The 17,840-nt window shown below is 33.9% G+C and overlaps 1 protein-coding gene across 3 annotated transcripts in view; it reads right to left on the minus strand.

Moving 5' to 3' along the window:
• The window catches only part of Pcnx4 (pecanex 4), a 33,005-nt gene extending 30,886 nt beyond the window's left edge, over window positions 1-2,119 (minus strand). For 2 of the 3 annotated variants that reach the window (XM_058584616.1, XM_046461116.2), the window contains exon 1: window positions 1,697-2,119. The gene's annotated coding sequence lies outside the window, so the exon portion shown is untranslated. The remainder of the gene's footprint in view (window positions 1-1,696) is intronic. The other variant, XM_046461117.2, reaches the window with a different exon arrangement.
• Window positions 2,120-17,840: the final 15,721 nt, after the last annotated feature.

Raw genomic sequence — 17,840 nt, forward strand, 5'->3', positions numbered from 1 at the left:
TGAGTGAAATTGGCCACCCACGTGAATTACTAGAGATAAATTTTACATCAAAACATCATAAACGTACAATAGGGCCAGGCTTGACTATTGAGAAACAGTGATTGCAAGTGACTTAACCAAGATACAATATCAGTTGGTGGCAGAGTGAGTTTTAAATCATACCAAGCTATTGCTAAATGAAAGAGAATTTTATTTTGAGGCTACAATGGGTTCTTCAAGGAAAGGTGGGTCTGAGAGTAATCTATAAAAATGTCAAAATGAAAAGTGTATGATAGCTAAGCTAGCCTGAGGGCTTTGGGACCAAGCACTTTGATAAGACAAGTAGAAGAATATTTAAAAGAAAAGGTTCTCATCACTAAGAAGGTGAAAACAATCTACAGAAATTTTTTGCAAATCATATACACGGTGAGAGATTTGTATCTACAAAGAACTCTCATAAAGTGAAAAAACAACCCCCGCCCTTTTTTTAATGGACAAAGGGCCACTGGGGTCATGGTTCAGTGGTGGTAGAATGCCTGTATGGCATGCATGAGGCCCTGAGTTTGATCCCCAGCACAAAAAACAAAAACAAACAAAAAAACAACCAAAAAACCAGGATCTAAGTAGATATCTCTCCAAAGGTGATACACAAATATGAATAAATCCAGAAAATGAAACTCAATAATATTAATCATTAGGGAAATACAAGTCAAAAATATCACGATATATCATTCCAAATCCCCTTGACTGGCTAACATTAAAAAAAAAAAAAAAAGACAATAACAAGTATTGGTGAGGTTATGGAGAAAGTAAAACCCTCAAACAAATCTGGTGGGAATGTAAAATGGTACAGCCCTTTAGAAAAAGCCTGGCAATTCCTACAAAGGCTAAACATAGAATCACCAAATGACTGAGTTATTCCACTTCCAGGTATTACACTCAAGAAAACATTAAAACACATGTCTACACAAAAATTTACATGGGAACAGTCATAATAGAAATTTTTTAATAGCCCCAAAATGGAAACAAAACTGTCCATCAAAAGGTGAATGGATAAAAAAATGAGGTACTGCTACACAATGAAATATTATTAGATTATAAACAGGAATGAAGTATTCATACATGCTACAACATGGGTGAACTTTGAAAGCATTATGCTAAGTGAAAGAAGACAGTCACAAAAGACCACATACTGTAAAATTCCATTTATGTGAAAAGTTCAGAATAAGCAAATCTAGAGACAGAAAAATAGATTCGTGGTTGCCTTGGGCTCATGGGGGTAAGGATAATGGAAGTAGGTGATTGGTAAAAGATGCGAGGCTTCTTTCCTGGTTGAGGAAAATGTTCTAAAATTGACTGTAGTAATGGTTGCACAATTCTGTAAGTATATTAAAGAATGTACAATTTAAGTGGGTGAATTGTATGGGATGTGAATTATATTTCAAGTCCTTACAAAGGAAAAAGAAATAGTTCCCTACTTTGTATTTTTTACAGCAGTTATAACTAACAGGCAGCTATTTACGAAACTCAGAACTAGACAATAAATGTCCCAAACAGTTAAATAATGTCGTCAAAAGGTTCAGTAATCGTACTTGAAGCTTTTATGACAAAGGACAAAAACCTGTTTCCTGTGTAATAAAATCTGGAAGACAAAGTGGCCGTGCACAGTGGAAACTAAGGCAGCGAAGTCGCCAGGTGGGTCAGGGATCAAACGTACCTCGAATCACTCGAGGGAAGGGGCGGCGCGAAGGCAGCCTGGAGTCTGCATTTCTGCTGGTAAACCCGGGTAAGCACTCCCACCTGGAAGCTGGCTGCGGCCGGAAGGCGGAGGCAGAGAAGCTGCAGCGGTCCCACAACAAGATCCCAGAGAGGCCTCCGCAGCCGCTCCCGGTTTCCATGGCTAACATCAACTCTGGCGGGCGCCACCCGAGCGGAGCAGTACGCGTGCGCGCACTCGCGCGCTCACGGGCGGGGCCGGCTCGCCTCAGCCTGAGCTCGCTTCCGAGGCGGGCTAAGCGAGGTACCGAAGGGAAGAGACGCGATTCCTTCGGTCCAGGCCTGGGCCCTAGTATGCCAGGTTCGGACTCGTGGGAGGAGTTTGTACTCTGGTCCCTCTCTGGACCCGGACGTTTGCGTTAGGGATTTGAGGGCTGGAGGTTAACCTCTGAACTTTAACCCGGGCCGCGCCCCTACGCAAGAGCGTCGAGGTCCTGGTGACGTGACGTTCTTCCGCAGGGCGGGCTCCAGGGTTGGATGGACGCCATTTTGGGAGCGCCTGGTTATCTGAGGTCGAGAGGGGTTGTCTGACCCCTGACTCAGAAATGTAATAGGGCCCCAATCTTTCAAGGTCGGACGACCTCAATTAATGGCACCTGCTGTTTGGCCTTCACCACCCAACACTTACATGGTAATGAGGACTTTTCAGTGCTTCTTCGTGAACCATGTGCAGTTTGGAAGATTTGGAGCTGCATAACGGGCATACTTCGTTTTATTTTGCTTCGCAGATATTGTTGGTTTTTTGGTTTTGTTTTCGTGTGTTTTTTTTTTTTTAACAAATTGAAGGTTTGCGGCAACGCTACGTAGAACAATACTGTTGGCGCCATTTGTGACTACTTTGTTACATTTCGGTAATTCTCACGATGTTTCAAGCTTTTTCATTATTTTAATATGTTATGATGACTTTTTGATACTCATTGTAATTGTTTTGGGGGGTATTATGAAACATGCCTATATAAAACAGCCAAACTTAATGTTGTGTCTTCTGCTGTTCCACCCATGGTGCTGTTCCCATTTTGCTCCCTCTTGGGCTTCCCCGCTTCCTGAGATACAACACTGTTGAAATTAAGGCAGTTAATAACCCCACAATCCTTCCTCCAAGTGAAAGGAAGACAAAAGCTCGGCTTAGTGAGGAAGGCATGTCCAAAGCTGAGATTGGCCAAACGTTTGACCTCTGGAGAAGAACAGCTACGTTGTGAATGCAAAGGACACATTTTTGAGGGAAATTAAAAAGTGGTACCCGAGGCGGGGTGGGGTGGCGCACACCTGTAATCCCTGCGACTAGGGAGGCTGAGGCAGGAGCATTGAGAGTCAGAAGCGAGGCGCTAGGCAACCCAGTGAGACCCTGTCTCTAAATAAAATACAAAATAGGCCTGGGGATGTGGCTCAGTGGTTGAGTGCCCCTGAGTTCAATCCCCAGTAAGGGGCTGGTGGGGGAGGGGGGGGAGGAAGTGGTATCCAAGGAACACAAAAATGAGAAAAAAGCAAAATAGCCTTATTGCTGTTAGTAGCCTTGATAGAAATCAAACCAGCCTCAACATTCCCTTTAAACCAAAGCCTAATCCAGAACAAGGCCCTAAATCTCTTCCAATTTTTTTGTGAAGGCTGAGAGAGGTGAAGAAGTTGCAGAAGAAAAGTGTGAAGCTAGCAAAGTTTGGTTCATGAAGTTTAAGGAAAGAAATCCTTTCCATAGCATAAAAATACAAGGTCAAGCATCAAGGACTAATGTAGAAGCAGCAGCAAATTATCCAGAAGATCAAGCTAAGATAATTGATGTAGGTGGCTACATTAGATAACAGATTTTCAATGTAGAAGTGGAGCCTGAAGATATGACTAAGTTACAGTAATCATCCTATGATAAAACCGATGAGGAGTTACCTCTTAAAAATGAGCAAAGAAAGTGGCTTCTTAAGATGGAATCTACTCCTGATAAAGATGCTATGAATATTGTTAAAATGACAACAAAGGATTAAGAATATTACATAAACTTAGTTCAGAAAGTAGCAGCAAGGTTTGAGAGGATTGACTAATTTTGAAATTCTGCTGCAGGCAAAACAGCATTGCATGCTACAGGGAAATCTTTTGTGAAAGGAAGAGTCAGTCAATGCAGGAAACTTAATTGTCTTAAATTTTAAGAAATTAACACAGTAGTCCCAGCCTTCAGTAACCAGAACCCTGATCAATCAGCAGCTATCAACATAAAGGCAAGACCCTCCACCAGCAAAAAGACTGATTCACTGAAGGCTCAGATGATCATTAGTATTTTTTAACAATTTCTTATTAAAGGTATGTACATTGTTTTTTAGACTAAATAGACTCGGTATAATGTAAACAAAACTTATATGCTTTGGGAAACCGAAAAAATTGTGTCTCACTTTATTTTGATTCTGGCTTTATTGAGGTGGTCTGGAACCAAATCTGCAGTATCTCCAAGGTTTACTTTGTATATACTTACTATGGCTCATTTATTGCATTTTTTCCCCCAGGTGTGAATTGGTGGCTGCCTTCTTAATTACAAGGAACCAAAATGCACATTGTTGCAACATGTTACTAAGATTTGTAGCTGCATGACTGAGCATTTTATTTCACTTCGCAGTGTATTACTAAAGCTAGGCAAAGTTCTTGTGCCCTCCCCCCTTTTAAAGCCATACCTGATTTATTAGTGTGAGTTTCATTTTAGATCCTGGAATCTTTATGGAATGGCCATAAAGACCCTTATTCTTGCTACAAATTTAAACATATTTCCAGTGCCCACTGCCATGTTCTCCATGAAATTTGGTTTCCTCCCAAGTTCTGGAAACATTTCACATTGCCAGTTAGGAGTCTTCAAGGTGGCTCCTGAGAGCCGTAATAATAATTGGTCTCTGCTGAGATCAATGAGCCCCATGTAAAGGAACATTTAAGTCAATTTGATTTTGTCATGGTACCCATGTTTTCCTGTTATTGATCGACCGTTTCTGCACACATGAGACTTCTAAATGGCTTAAGAATTGTCTCATTTGGGTCTTATCTCAAAACTATAAATGTGAACTATAAATGTGATCTTGTTTTCCTAGCTATATGGAAGTGATGGCTTTGTTCTTAAACATTTAGGGTTTCAGGCCCTGTGGTGGTGGTGGGGAACAATATTAAAAGAGAGTCAAGACATTTTTAAAAGGATATAATTCTTTCTAAAGGTAAAGTAGTTTATGGAAAGTATATGGACGGAAACCTTATGTAATATCAACGACGTGCAGCTATTTGGACACAGTTTGTAGATAGAACCTGTTATAGTTTAGTGTCTTCGCAATTTGATAGATTATGAGAAAGTGTGCTCTTGGGCCATCCATAATGTTGCTACTTCTTTGTGGGGGAGACAAGCTTATTTATCATTAGTCACAGTACCACATTAATTAAACCTTGAAGCATTAGCTAATTGCTAAGAAGTCCAAGTGTAGCAGCATTAAAAGTAGAGGCTCTAGAGTTAGGAATCATGGATTGAAACCCTGACACCACTGCCCATTATTTATGTGATCTTGGGGTTCACCTGATTTCTCTGGTCCTCAGTTTCCATGTATTATAAAACAAAGCTAAATGAGAGAATTTAATTCACAGCTATGTAGGTTGTATTAAATTACTGCAGATCACTTATCATAGTAACCAGCAGTTTAAGTGCTTATTAAGGATGAGCTGATTGTTTATAATACCTTCTTTCTTATGGACTTTATATATTACTGAATCAGAATCAACATTTTATTGTTGAAATATCTGCTGTTTATATTTGTTTTTTCAAATATGTTTCAATACTTTAAACCACTTTTAAAGGTGGTTTATGGTATGAAGACCTTTTAGTTATTATTTGCATATAAAGTATTTATTTCAACATTTACTGAAATTATAGTTCCTCCTTACCAGGAACCATATTAATTGCTTCAGATAACAAAGTCAAATAAAAAATTTCCTCAAGGTTTGCCAAAATATAACTTGGGAAATTTTAATAAGGATATCAGTAGCAGAATGTGAGATAAACCAAGAAGCACTGGAAGTTGCAGGAAAATATGGCACAAAACTTTCTGGTGAAATTAAGGATAGCTGCAAATCTAGTTTTAAAGGGCAAACAGAAGATGAAGATGTGAGAGAGCAGGTATTCCAAATGGAGGGACATTTATTTATTAACTCGCTTGACACATATTTAGAGCATACATAGAATTGGGTTCTTTTGTGCCTCATTTAATCTTAACCTTATGAGATAGTTTATTGTTATTCTTATTTCAAATATAAGGAACCTTAGCTTCAGAAAAGTGAAACGATGAAAGTGGGAGTTGAGCCCATATCTATATGTCTTTACAATTCTCCATCTATTTTCTGTTATCTTGCTGGCTCATATGAAATGAAAAGATGATAAAAAGGTGCTACTTCAACCAAAAAAAATGTATAGCAAGGCATAATCATGACACATGTTTTTGTGTAATGGTATAATGTCAATTCAGTTTTAAGCTCATATTGAAGTTGGTCCTCTTGCTAAAAAGTAAGCACAAATTACCATGAAGCTCTTACTTTGCCCCATTGCCCAGAGGACTACAAAAATTTATGCATCCTGCATCACCAGGAATAATGGATAAAGAAGGGTGAAATTTAAAATAAATAGTTAAGAAGCAAGAACAATAACAACAACAACAAAAATGGGTAAAATTACCTCAGGGCATTAAAAAGATGAGTTTCTAGGACAAGGAAGCAGAATTGCTAGAATTTGGTAAATAGTTGGGTGGGGATGGGAGAAGGTACAGAGGAGTGTGAGGAGACCCAAGAAGAAAAGATGAAGATGAGTCCAACCTTGAAGTCCAGTGACCACAAAGTTTGTGGCACCCTAAATTAAATAAGCAAAGGAGGAAGAATAGTTTTGAAACAAGAGATAATGAAGCCATTCTGAGAGATGTGTTTGAGGGGGTGGTGGATTATTCAGGTATATATATATATCCAGTTAGAAATATAGACATTGGACCTTGGAAGAAAGCTATAGAGAGTACTTAGGGGAAAGAAAAAAAAGAATAATGAAGTTATCAGATTTTAATGCCAGGGTTTAGGTCTTATGGGATGATAATCAAAGAAGAAAATCATTATGAGAAAAAGAAAGGAACTATAAGATGATCAATTTATTAATTGCTAGAATTCATCTCATTGTTTTATATCACAGATAATGATGTGATTGTGTGTGTGTGTAGGGCTGAGAATTAAACCCAGAGCCTTGCATACGCAGGGCAAGCTCTCTTCCACTGAGCCCCATAATATGGATATTTTAAAAAGATTGGGTGAATGAGCATGTGGTGGGTAGAAATTTCAGAGTGTGTGAGCATATTCACAGGCATTTAGGTTGGGTGACACTCAGTTTTGAGGATATTAAAGACAGGAGTGACCAACAGTTAATTACAAAGTTTCATATGAAACTTCCTTTAATACATAAAATTTCATACCACAAATATAAATAGATCAAATAAAATATAATCATGCTTTGCCATTTGCTGGTGCTAAGCTTTATTGTATGACACAATTATAGTTCTGAAACATTTACAGTAATTCCTGATGGGAAGTATAGGGTGAAAGGATAGTATCAGATTTGGGTTATGATCAAAAATTCTTAGGTTTCTTGGATAGCTCTTAAAGTTCACTATCATTTTATATCAATAACCTATGTTTAATTTTAGGTGTGTTAATATTATTTTAGAACATTATCACAGCAGGAAACTGGTTTCATTCAGTTGTTCAGAAAGAACACAGGCTGGGTATGGTGGCTCATGCCTATAATCCCAGTAGCTCAGGAGGCTGAGGCAAGAGGATCACAAAGAGTTCAAAAGCCAGCATCAGCAAAAGCGAGGCACTTAGCAAAACTCAGTGAGACCCTGGCATTAAATAAAATACAAAATAGGGCTGGGGATGTGGCACAGTGGTTGAGTGCCCCTGGGTTCAATCCCCAGTACTGGGGGGAAAAAGAATCACAGGTATATAAAAAGAACACAGATTATTGGTAGACTGATAATCAGTAAATCAGAATATGTAAAAATATAAAATTTCATTTTTAAATTATTACATTTTGTAAAACTTTGTAAATGTAATGTCAGTAGAAGATCAAAATTCTGTAAATATCCAGAGGTATAATTTGATTCTACAAAATTAATTTATACCCACATCTGCATTAAATAGATTTCCCTTCATTTTGGTACACATAATTGAGGGATAATAAAGCAGATTTCAAAGTCTTCATCCCAGCATCTTAGTAAGATTGGAACCATCAATTAGTTGCTCCTACTGACAGTGTTATAAGAAATATGATTCTTTGTTATTAATATTGATATCTAAAGCTAGAATTATAATAATGTAAAATAGATGCCCTTTTCCTAGTATCTGCTTTCTAAATTCTCTCTTTATAAATGTTTTATTTAGAATCCTGTGAACATTCTCTTTTCACTTGTCTGGAGAAAGAATATATAAGGAAGTGCAATAAACAAGTTAACAGGAAAGTTATAATTACATAAGAATGGGGGGAAGTTAGGTACAATTTGCCTAACGGTGGAGGAAAGCCTTTACATATCCTTATATAATATTTCCAGACTCATTATTGTTGAATGGAAAGCTAGAGGTTACATTATATATTTTTTAGAAGAACAAATGAACCATATTTAGCATATAACATTTATACAAAAAGTATAAATGACAAAAATCAATATTTATGGGATGGTAGTTTAGAGGAATTGAGCAAAGCTTAAAATGCAATTTCTTTTGACATTGAAATTTTATCTATTTTTATAGGTATATTTCTAAGTGTGTTAAGTGAGCCAAGATTTGTACAAAGATGTAATTAGACTATTTGTAAACAAAAAACAACATTCTTTTAGTAGGGAACAAGTTAATTAAATTAGGCCCCAAAAGAATATATCTTTTATGCAAAGATGCCTAACTTATACTAAGTTAAAAAAATGAAAAATTAGTTTGTACTGTATTATTTTATCTGTATGAAAAATCACTGTAAATATGAATATGCTTTCTATATGCTTATTAAGAAGGTTACAGAAGAAAATATGACAGCCCTTAACCTCAGGAGAGTAACTGGAATTTGATGGGAAGAGCAACTTTTACTTTTTGCTTGTACTCTTTTGTGCTGCTAATAAATTTTTAAACAATATTTATTATTATTTTTAAATTTTATTTTTTTTGCAGTATTGGGGACTGAACTCATATGTGCTATCTCCATCCCTTTTTATTTTGCCAAGGCTGGCCTTACACTTGTGATCTTTCTGCTTCTCACTGTGTTGATTTGCTGTGGTTACAGTCAGGTGCCATCATTCATGGTAATTTATTAGTTTTATAATCTTTAAGCCATAAAAACTTCAAACAAAAAATTAAGTTAACAAAAAATATTCCTTTTTTGAAAAACCCCACCAAACTATTAAATTATTAAGCCATTGTGTAGTCAATAAAAAGACAATGGCCAGTGCTGTGGCACACACCTGTAATTCTAGCGACTCTGGGAGCTGAGGCGGGAGGATTATAACTTCAAAGCCAGACTCAGCAACTTTGTGAGTGTTCCTAAGCAACTTAGAACCTCTAAAAAAGTTAAAAGGGTTGGGGATGTAGCTCAGTGGTAAAGTGCCCTGGTTCAATCCCTAGTACACCCGCCCCCACACCCCCCCAAAAATTGACATCGTGGATTTTTGTTTTCATATTACTTTTACACAGAAAGTAATTGGAAGATATTAATTTTCCTGAATAAAGAAATACTTTATGGTATATAGGAAGAGATATACTATAATTAGTGTTATAGTTTAAAATTACTGCAAGTTATTTGACATACTGGTAAATTTGGGCCTCTGATAAGCAGAGACTGCCTAGATTCTATACTACTGCAGTATTAGATCAATAGGTCATTCTTTGAACTCTATAAAAATAGTTCATTTTATAGTGCATGAGAACATGTACCGAATTTATGTATGCATTCTCAAGATTATTAGATCTTTTTCCAATGTTGTATACAAAGTTCAGATTTTTGGAATTTATGTAAAATATACACTAGTGTATATATCCAGATATGCATATATGTAAAATATTTGTACATATGTAAAATGTGTATTATATATAACTTGCAAAACAAAATACATGGGAATTCTATTTTGTTGTGCTAGCAATGACCTATGGGAATACATTTTCATATGTGGTTTGTCTTTAGCAATGTAATTTTAAATATAGTCATTTTAATGAAATTTATGCCAATATTTTTTAAAATTTTATTTTACCAGAGATGCTTTTTAAGGCAATTAGTTTAAAGGAAAACAAATGTATAGAAATGAACATTAGAATAATTATTAATCTCACTGAACTTTAAAAAAAAGTCTGCTATTTATGAATTTCAAGACAGATATTGGATTCATGTTTTTACTTAGAAATTTCTCTTTCTTGAGACTTTGTCATTGGTAAAAAAAAAAGTATATACCAGTAAATAATAACATGTATAAGAAAAATGCATTTACTTGTAGAGATAATCATATATTAAGAAGCAATGATCATTTTTATTGTGGCTTTTATGTAAAACTAGCCTATGGATTTTTCCCCTGTGAACTTTTTTTCCTGGGATCATAATAATGAAAATAAAATCTTAGAGGCAAGGTTTCTTCTCAATGTATAGATGCCTTGCCTAATACATGTAATAGAACCAAACAAATATTCATCTCTGTACTATAGGATATCAATTTTTTATTGTGACTGTTTCAAAAAGTGTAGAAGTATACACTCTTAATTTCACAATTCAGTATCTTTGGATGCTTGATCTGTATCACTGGTATGCTCAAATGCGCTCCAGAGTAGAATAATCAGCTATGAAAACTTAAGTTACATTTATTCTTAGGAAATGTCTTCCTTTGTTTATTCTATACCTCCTTTTCTCAGTATAGACATTCTTTAAAATATGTCTTAAAAACACTAACCTGAATATTATGTGGACTCTTTCGGAGAGAATTTTTATTCCTTTGTCCCCTGATGTACAGAATGAATAGTATTTGCCTTATGAGTCAGTGAACGATCTTCAATAATGAGGGCCTTAAGCTGATTTTCCCTTCCTTTTGGTATTATTACCTATACCCTATCCGTTACTGCCTCCTCCTAAAGAGAATGGTTCTTTCGTTCAGGTACAAACACATCCTTACTTGAGAGTACTCTGAAATACTTTGTCTTCTTTGCATGTTTTCTATTCACTAGATCAGTATTTTCCTTATATCAAAGTATGAATTCAATAACTGATTTCTTCCATGGAGAAAGGAACATTAGAACCTTATTCCAGATTATAATAATGGTAATTTAAAAAAACGGTACTTTCACTGTTAAAGATTATGATTTTTATAGAGTACAGAAAACATTTAATTAGTATTAATGATATATAAATTATAATTCAGTATCTGCAAGGAACTTGGTAATTTGACATTGGGCAAGTCACTTAGGACTTTTCAGATCCCACTGTCTTCCTCAGTAATATTAAGAAACTGGGCTACATCTTTAAATTTCCGTATAATTCTATATTTCTGCTATTGTATTTTTGTATAAAATTTATCATTCTATGGGTAGATATAAAGGCTCTAAAACTTATTTTTTTTGCGAGTAAAAATTTGCTTGAATTTTCTAAATAACATACTTAAACATTTAAGAGTGGACTTTATCACTAAGCAGACCTTATCATTAGAAAGACAAGTTTATCATTAGAAAACTGAACTCTGATAACTTCAGCATTGACTGCTTTTCTTGGGACAGTGATTCTGCCAATATTAACATCAGGTAATGTGTCAATTTAATCGGTTTTCATTATGTACCAACAATTTACCTTCTGAAAGCTCTTTCCTTAAGTTCAATTAAATAAAAATGTTAAAGCAAGTCTTGTAAAGGTTTCTACCTTGTAATAATCAAATTATTTTATTTTTAGCCCCTTTTTGATTAAAAGTAGTGGTCAAAAGATGTTGAAGCCCTGGAAGGTGATTTTTGAAGATGATGAAGTGCTGGAGCCACCCAGGCAGCAATCAGAAACAATTAAGAAAAATGTACCAAATGCTTCACTCTTTGGAGGCTGCATGGCAAATTACATCTAATATTTCAGGCTTGTTGCATTTTAAAATAAAGCCTCCAACTAAGCAATTTTCAAGACAACCCCAATCAAAAGATATTGCTTAAAATTTTCTTCTTGTAGAAATGAAAAGAGTGATTGTCTATGTTGATTAGCCTTGAAGATTGCTTTGAGAAGAATTTGACAGTTCTAGTAACATTCCCATTATAATTTACAATCTGAAAAATTGAGTACTACACATTGACTATCAGGATAGTTTAAGGCTTCCTTTTTACATACTAATTTTATTCTTTAACATAAAGGGGGATCCTTGTATGTATTTTTTAATGCATATATAATTTACTTTTATCATGATTGTTTAAAATTATTCTCATTAGGTCAAACAAAAAACATAGTTTAATAAATTTAATCTGAAATATTTATTGATGCCTACTAAATACAAAATTTTCGCTTATCAGTTTGGCAGTTACAGAAATGAAAAAAAAATCATTTAACAAAGAGTCTGTGGTTTGATGGACATAAAATCACAAAATAAATATAAAATTTCAGTTATGATAAATTGAGCATGGCAGATACTATTTTGTTTATATGAAAGTGCTAAATAAAGATTATATTTTTTTCTTTGTACCAGGGTGTGAACCTAGGGGCACTTAACCATTGAGCCACATCCTCCAACCCTTTTTTATATTTTATGTAGATACAGGGTCTCACTAAGTTGCTTAGGGTCTTGTTAAGTTGCTTAGGGCCTTGTTGAGTTGCTGAGGCTATCCTTGAACTTGTGATACTCCTGCCTCAACCTCCAGAGCTGCTGGGATTATAGGCATGTGCTGTCATGCCTGGTTCATTTCAATTAATGGTCATTTATGCTTTGCTTACTAGGTGATAGAAAATTAGAGGAGTAGTGATACATAGAGGAATAACAGTAGCTCCTATAGTGGGCTCCTCTGGTGAGAGTGCTGGGATAACACAAATCTGTAAGATCGCTTCAGAAATAAATTGAATGATATTTATTAGAAAGTGTCTAAAACTTTGCATGCTCTTTAACTGATTAATACTTGGAAAGTACTCAAAGGAAGAAAAAGGACTAATGTACATATGTGTTTATTACGTATATCTAATGCTAGAAAATTTGAAGGAACTTGAATGTTTCATGATTTAATGATTAAGAAAATTATACGTTTACCTTTGATTAACTGTAACACAAAAATGAAAATGATAATTATGTTAGCTTTGCAATACCATAGAAAATGTTTAGATATGTAATGTGAAAAAAAAATGTGTAATGTATTTTAATTCTATGAAAATATACAAATGAGAAATTAAAAGTTTAAAAAGTGATAGCTATATTAGCATGGTGGTGTTTTAGATGATAATCTTTATATCCATTTTCCAAATATATTTTTTAAAAATAACTAATAAAGTGTTTTAATGCATAACAGTTCTGAATTGCAAGCTTCGTGCATTGCTGGTGGGAATATAAAATGGTGAAGTTGTTATAGAAAATAATATGATGGCTCCTTAAAAAATTAAAGAGAATTGACATATGATTCATCACTTCCATTTCTAAGTGTCTCCCCAAAGAACTGAAGGATTCAAACAAATAATTGTACACCATATTCATAGCAACATTATTCACAATAGCCAAAAGGTAGAAGTAAAATAATTATTCATGAACAGAGGAATGAATAAACCAAATGTGGTATATATACATATGATGGAATATTATTATACTTTAAGAGGAAAGAAATTGTGACACATAGTACAACATGGATTAACTTTGAAAACCTTATGCTAGATATAATAAACCATTCACAAAATTACTATACAAATATTGTATGATTATATGAGGTACCTAGAGTAGTGAAATAAAGACTATATATATAGAGACAGTTACCAGGGATTTGAGGATGGAGTAGTAGGGAGTTATTTTTTAATAGGTACAGAATTTTGCAAGATGATAAAGAGTTACGGAGATGGCATTGTGAATATACTTAATGCCACCAAACTGTACAATTAAAAATAGTTTAAGATGATAAATTTTATGTTATGTGCATTTGACCATAATTAACAAAAATTCAAGGTTAAAATGGTAAAATTTTATGTTCTGTATATTTTACTGCAATAACATTTTTTAAGTGGTCAAGATGCAGTAGTTATATTTCAGAAGTTGAAAGGGGGCTAGATTAGGGGCTGTATTAGTACAGTGCAGTGAAGAAGTGGAATTCATAAAGCAATTTGAAAGAGAATTCTAAAGATAAATGTCACCAAATTACAGTCTGGTTAAACTGAAATTTGTGATTAAAATCTGTTCTGTTTATCATGCTTTTTTCTAAGCCCATGTTGGTAGGAGAAGTAAAAAAAAAAAGTAATTGTCAGACTAAAATGAACTTTGAATATTATAATTTTAGAGATGAGATATTTGCTTTACAATTAAAAAAACAACAACAACTGGAGGGTCAGAGAAGTTATACAGATAGTATTTTAGTCAGCTCTTTTGCTTCTGGGCCTAAAAGATCCAATGAGAAGAATTTTAGAAAAGTTTATTTGGGGCTCATAATTTCAGAGGTTCCAGTTGATAAGACTGCTGGTTCCATTCCATAGGGCTCTAGATGAGGCAGAATATGATGGCAGAAGAGTGTGGCGGAAGGAATCAGTTTACATGATCAGGAGACAAAAAGACTCTACTTGCCAGATAAAAATTATATACCCCCAAATCACTACCCCAATGACTCACTTCCTCCGGCCACACTCTACCCACTTTCAGTTACCACTGAGGTTCATCTTGTCAGATGATTAATTAACTGCTTGGGTTAAGCCTTTCATGACCCAGTCATGTCTCCTCTAAACCTTGCATTGTCTCACACATGAGTTTTTGGGGGACACCTCACATCCAAACCTTAACAGATAACAGATCTGAATAGAACTGACATCTTGACTTATTACAGTATTATTTAGATTTTATACTACCACATGCAGGCCAGATTCTAGTCTTAAATTTTAAAAAATCATTTTATGAAACATTTGGTTATTTCTTCTCTACTGGGTAGTCTTATGTCAAAACATGAAGTTCCTGTGCAATATTTGCTTACACTCCTACTTTTGATTTTTAAAAAATATTCTCAAGGAATTGGTTAACTTCACAACTTTCCCTCTTTGATCCTGAGAGGTTGCATTTCTTTACTTTTAAGAATAATCTAGTTTACAAACTATAGCCTAAATATCTTTACTATTCCATTCTCATCAGTAATTGTGAGACTCAAAATAGAAGTGATACTGAGTTTAATCTCCTAAAGTTTAGGCACTGCATGAAATCAGAACACTTGGTTCAAGTGACAAAAATTCACTCTCAAAGGATTCATTGGCTCATGTAATTGGGAAGTCCAAGGGTACACCTTAAAGAAAGACTGCATCTGGAGGCTCAAATACTGCTGTAAAACTTAGTTTCTCTTTGTATTGCCTTATTCTTCAAGTAGACTCTTCTAGAGGCAGACAAATATATGGCTGCCAGAGACTTCAGTTACTCTCATCCTCTCAGTTAACAATTGCAATGAAGTAAATAAACCAAAGAACTCTCTCCAGATGTCCATATCTTAGTATCAGGCTCTGTGTACCCACCCACTCCTATGACTGGTAGTCCCATCTTTAACACATAAAATTGGGGCAGGGTGTTCCAAAGGAATTTACAGAAAGGGGATAGGGAAATTAACTAGGCAGGAAAAAAGGAACAATTCTCATTGTCCACTAAACTAATATTTTCCTACTTTATAATGAAGCAACTCCTTTTTTAATTCCAGATACAGTAAACACCTATGTTCCTGTTTGATTTATTATATTTTAAATCATATTAAATTTAAAATATCTCCTTTTGGTTTAACATTTGAATCCCTTTCCTTTATGGAATTTTCCATAACCAAAAACCCCTGATATATTCTGCTAATTTTTAGCAATTATTTTGATGTACAATTACTTTCTCTAAAATGCTAATGATTGATGGGTAGAAGTATGAGTTTTTTCATCTTTCTAAATACTTAGCAGCTTCAAATTCTAGAGTTTATATTTAATGGCCCCCTTTAAAAAAGATATGGAATTAATTTTATTTATTAAAGCAGGAAAATATATCAATACATTTAAGAAAAAAATTTTCCAAAATTTTCTGAATGACTTATTAATCAAAAATTAAACCATTTAATAATTCTCTAATCTATGAGCAACATGTTATCTAATTTAGTTTTCTATTTAAAATTTTTATAATTGTACACTTGTGCCTCTGTGTCTTTTTTTGTAGTGTAAGAAGTTTGACATAGTGTAATTTTTGTTGAGGCTATAAAACTAACTTGTTACATGTGACCTGTATGCTATAATTTTATTTGCATTTGTCAATGAACATGTATGTGCATGTATATAATGTTGTTTAAAAACTCCAGTGGTGGTAGTTTTAGGATATTTTGTTGCAAATAGTGGCTTAATGCCTAAAATAGAACACAGTCCTTCACGCAGAAAATTAACCAGGGAAATATGCCAATTTGGACTTCATTTCCATCCTATTGAATGACTGCATTCATTCTTTTTAGATTTAAAGCTTTTCATTTACTGTTCCCTCAACACTTTTTATATAGAATTCCAGCTTGCTTTTCACCTATCTTTTAACAGTTTAACATAGATGGCTAGATCAAGTCCATTGTTCCAATTGTATGCAGCTTAAAAAGCTCTGCAGTATTTTACTCTTTCCATTGTATCTGGCTTCCCTGAGTGCTCTGCTCACTGCATTTTACTGTACTCCTGGTTTCTAAACCCGTTTATGCCTATTCTTTCTGAAGACACTTGTTCATCTGGGAGCTTAAATTGACTTCTCCTCACTCTATTTCCTTAACTAAAACTGTACCATTAAGGTTGATTGAAGTCTTTTAAAACACTTCATAAAAAATGAAAGGCTATAGAAAAGTAGGCTACCAGTGTTTGTAAATATGTGTTTTAAGCCAAATTGATAGGAAGGAATAAGAAATAATTGGAAACTTAAAAATGTTATTGATATATATTTTCAAATAGATTAGTTTGTTTTTGGTTCTTTTTTTGGGAGACATACTTGTAAAACATTCTAGGAAGGAGGGGAGAGGGAGCATTAGGTTATAATTAAAGACGAAACAAATAGTAGAGCCAAACCACTAAAATTATCAAAAACATTCTCTGGAAAAGAAAAACCTAATTTTACAATAAGATGTAAAACACACAAGTCATGAGTAATATAACTTTTTTTCTAATTAGAATATAATTGTTATTTTATGGTTTGCAAAGTAGTAAGGACATCATTAATCTTTTTTCTGCCTATAATATTTAACTCTGCTGGAATGAAATAGTTTAAACATTTAGAAATTAGAATTAGAAAATTAAATGCCAGGAAAAAACTTAGAATACTATGTGAAAGATAATTTATGTCTATTTCTGTTAAGTGTGATAAATGTAATTCATTTAAAAAGCTCACTAAAATATATTATCCTGATGGATTCTTATTCATAAATGATACAATACAAAGAAGAATCTAAAGTTATTTCAGAATCATTGCTGTCTTCTGTGGAACATGGCAATGTTGATGAATTGATTTTTTGATTTACCTAAAATATCATATAGTTAAGACCTAATAAAATATAAAAGATAAATAATTTATCTTAAGGTTATTAATATTTAAAAAGTACTTCTAAGTTTCTTTGAATATGCTTTTCTCTTTTTAGTTCACATTTTTTCTATTAAATTGTTAATGTTATCTGAATTATAAGGAAAAATCATCACCAAAACAAAATTTTAAGATAAAAATGCATAGACTGAGAAATATCTTTGAGTAGTTTTCAAAACACTTTTATTCACAAAAGAATAATGGTATAATTGTATAATTAATATTTTGTAAGATAAAAACAAAGTATTTTTTATTAAACTTTAATAACATTTTATTGTATTCCTTATTAAACTAGTACTAAAAGGCAGCCATGAATTTAAATTGTAATTTAGTATAGGGTTT

Source organism: Marmota monax, unplaced genomic scaffold (genome assembly GCF_021218885.2).
Source record: "Marmota monax isolate L192 unplaced genomic scaffold, Marmota_monax_Labrador192_F-V1.1 WCK01_AAM20220418_F8-fsc00001, whole genome shotgun sequence".
Taxonomy (NCBI): Eukaryota; Metazoa; Chordata; class Mammalia; order Rodentia; family Sciuridae; genus Marmota; species Marmota monax.